This window comes from Apodemus sylvaticus, chromosome 15 (genome assembly GCF_947179515.1).
Source record: "Apodemus sylvaticus chromosome 15, mApoSyl1.1, whole genome shotgun sequence".
Lineage (NCBI taxonomy): Eukaryota > Metazoa > Chordata > Mammalia > Rodentia > Muridae > Apodemus > Apodemus sylvaticus.
The window spans coordinates 77,406,894-77,417,086 of NC_067486.1; the positions used below are offsets into that span (position 1 = coordinate 77,406,894).

The following is a 10,193-nucleotide window of genomic DNA, read 5'->3' on the forward strand; positions in this document are numbered from 1 at the left end:
GGCTGCTATGGTAACCACCACACCTTGGGGAGCTAAGGAGAAATAAGGGATTAGAAGATATACACTTGTTAATAGGTAGAACCATAATATAGTCTCCCTCTGCCTCGACACCCATCTTGTACCTGAAACACTCCCATTTGATACACATCATGAGATCTCATAAATCACATTCACACTACCAATATGGAACCTCAGACTTGGCAGAATGGCAGAGTTGTTGAGGAGCCATTCCAACCCATTCATTCTTCTATTTCAAAGATATTGATGTGTCAGGCCCTATGCAAGGTGCTTGTAACCGGATGTATGTCGGGTAACAATAAAGTATTGAGTTCCACATTGTGAGCATCATTTACAAGAGCAGCCACCTGTGCACAAAGGTAGACACTGTTGCATCAGCCAGGCAGCGAGACGTGACTCCTTCCAAGTCCATCACAGACAAGCAGCAGCAGAGAATCATCTGAGGCAACACTGCATATGCAAAGTCAAGCCTTTTATACTTTTAACAATAAAATAACTCTTCTTTTTTACTTTTTCTTCTTTTTACTTTGATTCAGAGCATTGGAAATATTTGACAATAAATAAAACAGAGCAGGCGCTGAAGAAGACAAACTCACTAACCAAATTGAGAAGGCATTCAGACCAATCAGGGAGGATACAAAATGGGGGCAAAAGAGGAACAAAGTTTAAACAGGGGATGCTGACACAGGGAGGCAAGGAAACTTCCCAGAGAACTTGCTCTGAAAAGGACTTAGGAAATGGTTAAAGTGACTGTGCAGGGCATGGGGGTGGAAGGTAGGGCCATCGACTAGGATAAGCAAGGACTGGATCAGGCTGTGGGGAAAAGGGTTAAAGATGGCACCATGGAGTAGACCCTGCACTGGGAGAGCCAGGATAGAGGCTTAGTGTACAGATAGCTTGCGAGGTGGAGACAGGGTTCCCCCCCCCCCCATGGAAGGAGATCATCAGATGGAACTGGGCTCAGGACCTGGCTTGGCTGAGGCTCCATGCTATTTGGGTAATGACACAGTCACTGTGTCCTAAGGCTGGCAGCATGACGTATTGCTCTGCTGATCTGTGTCCCTTACTGCCTCCAAGCCTACTGGAGGTGTCAAGAGCAACTGAGGGTCAGAGAAGGGTGACAGGCAGGAGGGTAGTTGATTCCACCTCAGCAGTTGCCTGGTAGGCTGTGATGGCTGAGCAGCCCAGGACCACAGTTTTCTCAAGGCAGGTGTTTACGATGGAGCCCACTGCCCCTCACGCTGCTTGCTCCCAAGGGCAGTGGTTGGTACCTTGTCCTGTGATGGACACTAGGAACTTAGGGCCTTTCTCACACTGTTTTGATAGGGGTCAGACTTGTAGTTTTTAACAAGTTGTTTTTCCTTTAAAAAAAATCCATGGTGTGCTTATTACAGAAAAGTGACAAGATAAAGAAAAAAATTCAGCAAAGGTAATTCTCTTCCATAACATCCTTGTCCAAGATGACTGTTGTTAGTATTAAGATAAATATCACAGGACATTTGATGGGTTTTATAAAGGATAACATATCGTGCATATTCTTCTAGGTCATTAATATTATTCTCTAAACACAGGTTGCTTATATTCTGTTATATGGGTGGGCACAATTTATGTAGCCTGTCTTATTCTTGAGTCAGTAAAGTTTAGTTCAGTCCTTCACAGATTAACCCTTGTATGATAAAAACTTGTGCCCATAAGCATGCATTCCATGCATCAGAAACAATGCTTCTAGAGGCATGTGGATCTCTGAGTTTTAAGACCAGCCCAGTCAACAAAGTGACTTTCGGGATAGCCAGGGCTACACAGAGAAGCCCTGACTCAAAACCAAACCAAAACAAAACAAAACAGAGGTAATGCTTCTCAAACATTGTGCACATCTCTAAGATGGGCATTTGTGGCATATGCTTGTAATACCAGCATTGGGGAGTCAGAGGCAGGAGGACTGAGTTCAAGGTCATCCTCAGGTACATAAGGGACTCAAGGTCAGCCTGTCTCAAGACATACAAACAAAAAGAACGCCGTTTCCCCGGCTGTTCCACAAAGTCTTGTTGGGACTAAAGAACCTTCAAATGGTGGGAATTGCATACAGATTGCCTGAAAAATCCTGAAATCAGAGGTTAAGGAAGGCCTAGGCTGGCAAGACGGCTCAGCGGTAAAGGCTTTGGCCACTGTACCTTACAACCTGAGTTCCAAGCTCAGAAGCACAGAGTAGAAATCGAGAACCGCCCCAAGAGTCCTCTGCTCTCCACTGCATGCCACAGCATGCTCTGTAAAACGTGGCAGTGAGGACCAAGAATGCGGTTTAAAAATTAAAATAAAAAAGGCTTGAAAACTAAATGGTACCACAGTCCTCCAGGTGCTGACTCTGCATGAAGGATGCTCTGACGAGCGTCGCTTAACCTCAGTTGGCTAGCAACGGTATACTGAGAACACGGAACCCATGTTCATTCACTGTTCGTTTGACTTGAATTCCTTTATGTCTTTTACATAGCTGTTCTGTTATCATTGATGTGTATCTTTTCATTGTGGTAGAATGTGTCATTGTTTTGTGTGACTATATATTTATATTTATACACTAACTTGCGGCGTCACGGCAGTCACTAAACAACAATCCCGGGCTCTGCCCCTGATTCTTTATACACCTCACTTTATTTCATCACAATAGTGATCTTTACAGGCAAGAAATGGCCTCAGCTTCATCTTACAGGCATCCCTATGTATCTGAGAGGTTAGATAACCTTCCCAAGGTTCATCATTCAGCATTGATTGAAGTTGGGTTTGAATGAGTGTGACTGCTTTGACTAGTATGCCATGCAGTATGTAATCTAGAACATAATATTTGCTAAGTAAATGTGCGTGCCCACTGGATCTTCCCATTTTAGTCTCCGGGGACATGTTGAATCAGTATCCTTTCAGCAAATGGTTCACTGTGGTACATTGAGGCAATAGCTCCTCTAGATGAAAGAACATGTTGCAAGGGATCCCCCAGGCTTTCTATTATTACCAGGGTGCAGCCTTTACTGTTATAGTTAACAAAGCAATTACATTTGCAAGCACATAATGTTCAGTACAAATAGTCCAGAGCCAAAAGAGGAGTATAGTCCAAAGTCTTTCTCTAAATTTGGAAAAGTTCTTCAATTTGTTTGTCATCCTTGCTTAGGAGCCATGCTAACCCTCTCTGGAAGGTTCCAGTTTTAGTATATGTGCTGCTGAAGGGGGCACATAGCCTGAAGCCTTTCCAAAGAAAATGTAATGCAAAACGTTGTCTCTATGCACAAGATCCCTGCGGCATCATAAACATTTGGTACCAAGTATCAGGCTCTATGGAAAGAGCTATGAGTCTAGAGTCAGGAAGTCAAACACCTTCTGCCATCTAATTTTATGGTCCCTGTGAGTTATTTGCTCTCTCTTGGCCTTGATTTCTCCATTCATTCAAAGAGGAGTTAGGATAGACTAGACAGGGAAACCTGCCGTAACCCTGATTATAGCAGTTCATGATCTAAACAGTTTTAGACCTAGGAACCTGACTAGCTGGAAGATAGAAGATTGGATGAAGTCACGGGATGGAAGAGAAAGATTCAGAGGATGGGTGCATGGGTTCCTGGAGCCAGGCACTGACTCCTCAGAGCCTTCGGTGTAGAGCCTGCTGCAGACAGCCTGCCACATAGAACTTGGCACACAGAGCCTGCTGCTCACCTGTAGATGCCAAGTCACTGGGCTTGTACTAGAAATGGTAAGAGGGATGAAAATTAAAGCTATAACCACTAAATAGTAACATTGGAAATGACTTCTAAGTTCTTTGGTATATTTCCTCAAACTGTCAACTCTTTAAATCCGCACTCTTGTCCCTGAATTAAAGATGTCAACTCTAAGATAAGTCAACTGATTTACCCAACTTCCAAAGTGTGATGGAAGCTGTTAGAAGTGATAGTCACTGGCCAAGGCAAACTGGAGGCTGGAGAAGTTCCTAGAACATTGCCTAAAGCTAAGAGAAGTGCGAAGCACAGTTAATCCAACATCCAGAGTGAATCTCGGACAGGCATCTTGCAGTTGTTGCTATAATAAACATTCTGATGAAAAACAAGGATACCAAAAGTAAGACACCAGGTGCTTTTGTGTGTGTGTGTGTGTGTGTGTGTGCATTTAGCCAGCTGATGCAATCCCCATTGGCACAAATTAAGTTTAATTTGAGACCTGAGATCACAATGCAGAGGCCAGTGCAATGCGCACTCTGTACAGCAGAGTGCTTAATAATAATTTTAAAAATCTACCAAGACAAAAAAAGTAAAAAATATCCTGTATCTTACCCTTGTTAAATAAGGTCCTGTGCTATGAAGTCCAAACTCACAGATGATGGATTTAAATGTCTTTGAAACCTTTGGGTTCAGTTCAGTTTTTGAGTATATATGATAATAGTTTAAGCACACAGATGGCTTAAAACTAAATACCTACTAGAAAATATGTGATTAAGAGAAAAGAAAGAAAACCATGCCTCTGACTTATTAGGCATTAGGCTTTATACACACACACACACACAGCTTATTATGCTGCTATTGTTCATCAAAATTCTATAAAAATAAAGCACTGTCCATTTTAGCATAACAAATTCCTGACCAGGAGCAGTTTCCCATCTCTATGTGGCATTGCAGACAGAAAGGTGAATATTTGGGGGATGTGCCAAAGATCAAAAGTTTCTCCTGGTACTTGGCGGCCAGGGATCAAAGATCTAAACAGGTTTGGTATCCTACAGCAAAGAATCTCTCCTCCCCCAAAATCCCACAGGCACTGAGCCAGAATGGTAGGCCTCTTCAAGGCAGCATTAACACAATGAGGAAGCTGCAGTTAGTACTCTCAAGTTTCAGTTCAAAGGAATCCTGTTTCTTCCCCAATGGAAACAGCCCATCCCTGGGAGTCAGGCTCTCTACACCGGCCAGAGAAAAGCATTCCTAGCATACTGCTGCAGCAAGCTTTGAGAATGCCTTTTCCATTCCTTAATCATTTGGGACTCGACAGCAACAAAATGCAGTGCTGTGTCTTCGTTGCTAATTCAGAGCATGCACTACACCCCAGAGGGCACCGTTCCAGCCTGGCAAAATACTCTCAACTAGCTAGCTCCATAAATGAGCCTCCCAAAGACAGACCAAGTATAAAATTGAACGAGTTGCTTAAGGATGATGGTCTATATTGCACAACCAACGAATTTCAGTTGTGAGGGTCATCTGGCTATGACATCCATTACCCCATTGATCACCAAGATGATTTGGCAGAGCTGGCTGGGTAGGCAGGTGTCTCCTTCCTGCCTTGCTACTCCGTGTATACTACTCCCGAAGCCACACGTTCAGTTAAACAAGGTGACCTTCCTCAATAATAGGGAAGTTATCAGTCTCCAGTCCAGGTTACACAAGTAGCTATATCATCTGCTAGAAACTCCAAACAAGCTCTGAAGGCTGAGTGAACCCCTAAACCTTAGGTGAATTTCCCAGTGAGATTAGCTTCTCCTGGTGGCTTTAAGAGAACATACAGCTGACTAGCTCTCATGACTTGTCTTGTGGTAGGAGTAAAGGCACTTTCTCAGAACGGCTTATTGTGGTTGAATAAAAAACAAAACCATTTCTACCAAGACTCCCATTAATTTGTTGAGCATTCCCAGAGAATGTGTGACCAGAGATTTTTTTTTTACCCAGTTCTTCTATTGTTTCTTTTTAAGTTTTGTTCTCTCCTCTACTTTCAAGGCCCTGTTGCCAGTGACTAGACTTCCTTGTCACTTATACTGACCACTTCACATGGGAAACTTATTCATTATTCATAACCGTGCTAACAAACATCAGCCCATATGATTATGGAAACTGAAAAGTTGACAAAGTAGAGACTCACAAAAACTGGTGGCATGGCTTAACTCCATCTCTAAACACTGGACGATTAGTAACATCAGTCAACTAAGGGTCATTGTGAGAGCTACAGAGGATCCAGCTCAAACCCTCAGGGAATACAATGAACTCTCTTTGCCATTTAGACATGCCATTGCTCAGGTATGTCCAATCTACAGCACACAGGCTGTACCCTAGGTCACCTAGAAATGTGGTTTCCCCTAAAGCCACAAACTCATTTAAAACATGAAGGACTTTTTGGCTATTATTTTTGTAACTCAGTTGCCCAGTTATAACATATAAACTTTGTAGATAATAATAGCATGTCACAGTGCCTCTAGGTTGTAAGGCCTCCAAAAGATTGGATGACCATACAGATGGAGATTATAATATTTAACCCACTTCAAAACATCCTTAAAGAAACTCAACAGAAGTATTGCTTCCTGTAGTAGTTGGAATAGGTTTGGCCTCCATAGACTCACATGTTTTAATGCCTGTCCTGTAGGGAATGGCACTATTAAGAGGTGTAGCCTTGCTATAGAAAGTGTGTCGCTGTGGGTAGGCTTTGAGGTTCTATGCTCAAGCTCTACCCAGTGAACAAGAGATCCTCCTCCTGACTACCTGCAGAAATCCATCTCCTCCTGGTTGCCTTCAAATCAAAATGTAGAAATCTCAACTCCTCCAGCTCCATGCCTGCCTGCATGCTGCCATGCTTTCCGCCATGATAAAAATGGACTAAACCTCTGAAACTGCAAGCCGACCCAATTAAATGTTTGACTTTATAAGAGTTGCCTTGGTCATGGTGTCTCTTCACAGCAATGGAAATCCTAGGACAACTGACCAAAAGCAACTCAATAAGAAAAGGGTTTGTTTCAGCTTCCGAGTCACAGCTCATCACTGAGGGAAGTCAAGACAGGAACCCAAGCAGGAATGTGAGGCAGGAACCATGGGGGAAGTCGGCATGCTGACTCAGTCTTATACAGCCAGGACTACTGTCAGGGAATCCACAGTGGCTGGGCATTTCTACATCAACTAACATTCGATCTCCACAGACATGCTCACGGGCCATTCTGCTCTGACCAACACCTCAGTTGACAGACACTCCCTTTCCAGGCACCTCTAGACTGTGTCAAATTAACAGCTAAAGCTAAATAGGACATGTTACTAGATCATTCATTTTCCCTTACCAAGTATTTTCCAAAGTACAAAGAGAGTTTTCCAGAAACTGTCTCAAACTCTCAGATGAACAAAATAATAAAAAATAACCACTAATTATGGTACAGTTCTTGGCTATATCTGTATCTGAGTCAAAGTGCTCTCTAACTTTGTTCTGGTTCCATGGAAACCCAACAGGGTCTGAAAAGAGTAAAACCTAAGCATGGAAACCAGACGACACTCTCACACTTGGCCCTTTCCATTTGTGTTGAGTTCCTCCATGACCTAGGCTCACTGTAACTCACACACACACACACACACACACACACACACACACACACACCTGCATTAGCTAGTTTTGCATTGCTGTGATAAAATATCATGACCAAGGCAAATTGTAAAAGAAAGTGTTTAGTTTGGACCTTACATTTTTAAAGGGTTAGAATTCATGATGGCAGTCCAACGTGACATGAATAACTGAAAGCTCAACTCTTCTTCCAAAGGCAAAAGGCAGAGAAAGAAAAACTGGAGGGTGACAAGAGTTCTTTGAGACCTCAGAGTGCACCCCCAGTGACACACCTCCTCTAACAAGGTGACATCTCTTAATACTTCTACAAAATGGGAACCAAATATTCTAGCACATGAGTCTATGGGGACCATTCTCATTCAAACCGCCACACTGATGTCTTCCCTTGCCCAGGAAACGACCTGAAATCTTGTGTGTATGCCTTTGTTCACTGACCTGTTTCCCAGCTACCAGAACCTCCACACTTACTCCAGGCTTGCTCTCCTACACTGGAGTGGCGTGGGAGAGAGTCTATGCTTCTCTATAGTGCTCTGTTTCCTGCGCTACAGTATTTATAAAGAATTCTAATACTTACTGAGCACTGTCTATGTGCCTAGCAGTCACTCTGCTAGGTTTATATTCTCTCTGCATGCCAACCCTATGAAGTTGACTTGGTTTTCTCCTACTTGGTTTTCCTCCTTTCATGAATCTTCATTATGTTTTGAAATGATTTAAGTAACTTGGCTTGGGTGACCTGACGACATGGGCTGATTGGAGGGATTTGAACCTGGGGAATTCTGTTAGTAGTGCCCACTTTATTAACCACTGGGACATGTAATGTCAGGATTAACTATTGTCTTCCCTAAGAAAAGGTAAGCACACTAAGGACAGGTTCCATATCAGCTTAGTCTCAGTATACAGAAAAAGCTGGCTCAGAATGAGTGAGTTACAAAGCTGTTCCCTTGAGAACCTGCTTTCTCTCCACTGCTGTCTTTATTACACTTGCCAGATATGAACCAGTTACGATAGTAACAATCATTCACATATATAACACCAGGATCATGTGGTCTCCGTACTCTTGAATATGAACCCACGGTAATTTGAAGAGGCCATATAAAGGGACCTGGTCGACCCAAAAAAACACAACTACACTTCCTTCCTTCAGACACCCTCCCATCAGATCACAAAATGATGCTACATGTTCACAACTCTCCTCATCAAAAAAAAAAAAAAAGAAAAAGAAAAAAAAAAGGAAAGAAAGACATCTGCAAACATTCTGCGCAATCTGAAGAATCAGTTTCCTGGAGACAGACTGTCAAGGGTTTGATTATCTCTTTGCTCTGAGGTAATAGGCAGTGAAGTGTCCCTTGGGTGCTAATATTTGTAGACACTTCATAGATTACTGAACTAAGTACCTCACCAAGCAGATGGGAAACCCGCTAACAGTCTATCATTATTTCTGATCTTGCCCTGGTATGTTTTCTTCCTGTTTCACACCTGTCACAGAACACGAAGGCTGTGGAATCTGTCTATCTGTGTTTAAGTCTTGGCTTTACCTTTAATTGGCCGCATGACAACTGGCTAACTTGATCCTTGAGCTGGTTAGCTGTTTATTAACTTAACATGAGCTAAGTCATCTGAGACAACTGAGAAAATGCCTTCACCAGACTGGCCTGTAAGCAAGTGTGTGGGCATTTTCTGCATTGATGATTAATGCTGGAGGGCTCATCCCACTGTGGGCAGTTTCCTCCCTTGGCAGGTAGACCTGGGTTATATAAATATGCAGACTGCACAAGACATGGCAGCGAGACTGTTCCTTGATGGCATGATGAAATAAACCCCTTTCTCTCCTGGCTGCTTTTGGCCATGATGTTTATCACAGCAGTAGAAACCAAATTAGAATAATCTCCCTACACTGTGAATTCCTACCTGTAAAACCAATGAATCAACCAGGCGATGGTGGTGCCACCCCTTGAATGCCAGCACACGGGAGACAGAGTCAGGTGGATCTCTGAGTTCGACACCAGCCTGGTCTACAGAATGAGTTCTAGGACAGCTAAAGCTACACATAAAAAGCCTGTCTTAGGGGGTGGGGTGGGGTGTGGGGGGATGGGGTGGGGGGTGGGAGGGGTGGGGGGTAGGGGGGTAGGGGGGGGAAACAGCGCCCTCTTAATTTTCTTACAGGCATTTAATAAAAAAAAAAACCACAGTTTTTAAAACTGTCTAACACAGAACTTTATCTGACTTACGTGAGAAGTATCAAGTATACCTGGGTTATTATGACATTTCTTCTGAGTGAGAATGAGCTTTCATGATCTCTTAAGTCAACTCTGATCACAGTGAGTGAGCTCTAATCTTAGCTGTGTGCAGCTTCTGCCCTTTGTGACTTCACAAGCTGCCAGAGTTGGGCACAGTCCTGCCTCCCATTAAACTCTCAAACCGAGTCACGCCATTTGCTTTGCCGGTTCAGCCATAGAGTGACCTCAGGTTTGCCTTCTGGACTAATCTGGCTTACAGTCCTCCTTCGTCCACTATTTTATGAGCTTTGGGTGTTTAAAGGTAGAAGCTGTGAAGGTGCTCAGAGTTTTTCTGGCCCTCGGCTTAAGTCAGGATCAGAAAATGGCTCTGTGACTAAATTTCACAAAATGTGCAATGCTAGAGACCGGGGCACATCTGAAAGGGTGTCCTAATTAGATTTACATGATTTATGTGATGAAACACCATGACCAAAGAAACTTGGGGAGAAAAGGCTCATTTGGTTTACACTCCCTTTTCACTGTTCATCATCAGGACAGGAACTCAAACTGGGCAGGAACCTGGAGGCAGGAGCTGATGCAGAGGCCATGGAGGAGTGCTGCTCACTGGCTTGC

General features: G+C 43.3%; 1 non-coding gene across 1 annotated transcript; it reads right to left on the bottom strand.

The window, feature by feature from the left end:
- Window positions 1–3,130: 3,130 nt before the first annotated feature.
- LOC127666446 (U6 spliceosomal RNA) lies at window positions 3,131–3,237 on the bottom strand. The gene has a single exon (XR_007973639.1). It is a non-coding gene; the product is annotated as a U6 spliceosomal RNA (small nuclear RNA).
- Window positions 3,238–10,193: the final 6,956 nt, after the last annotated feature.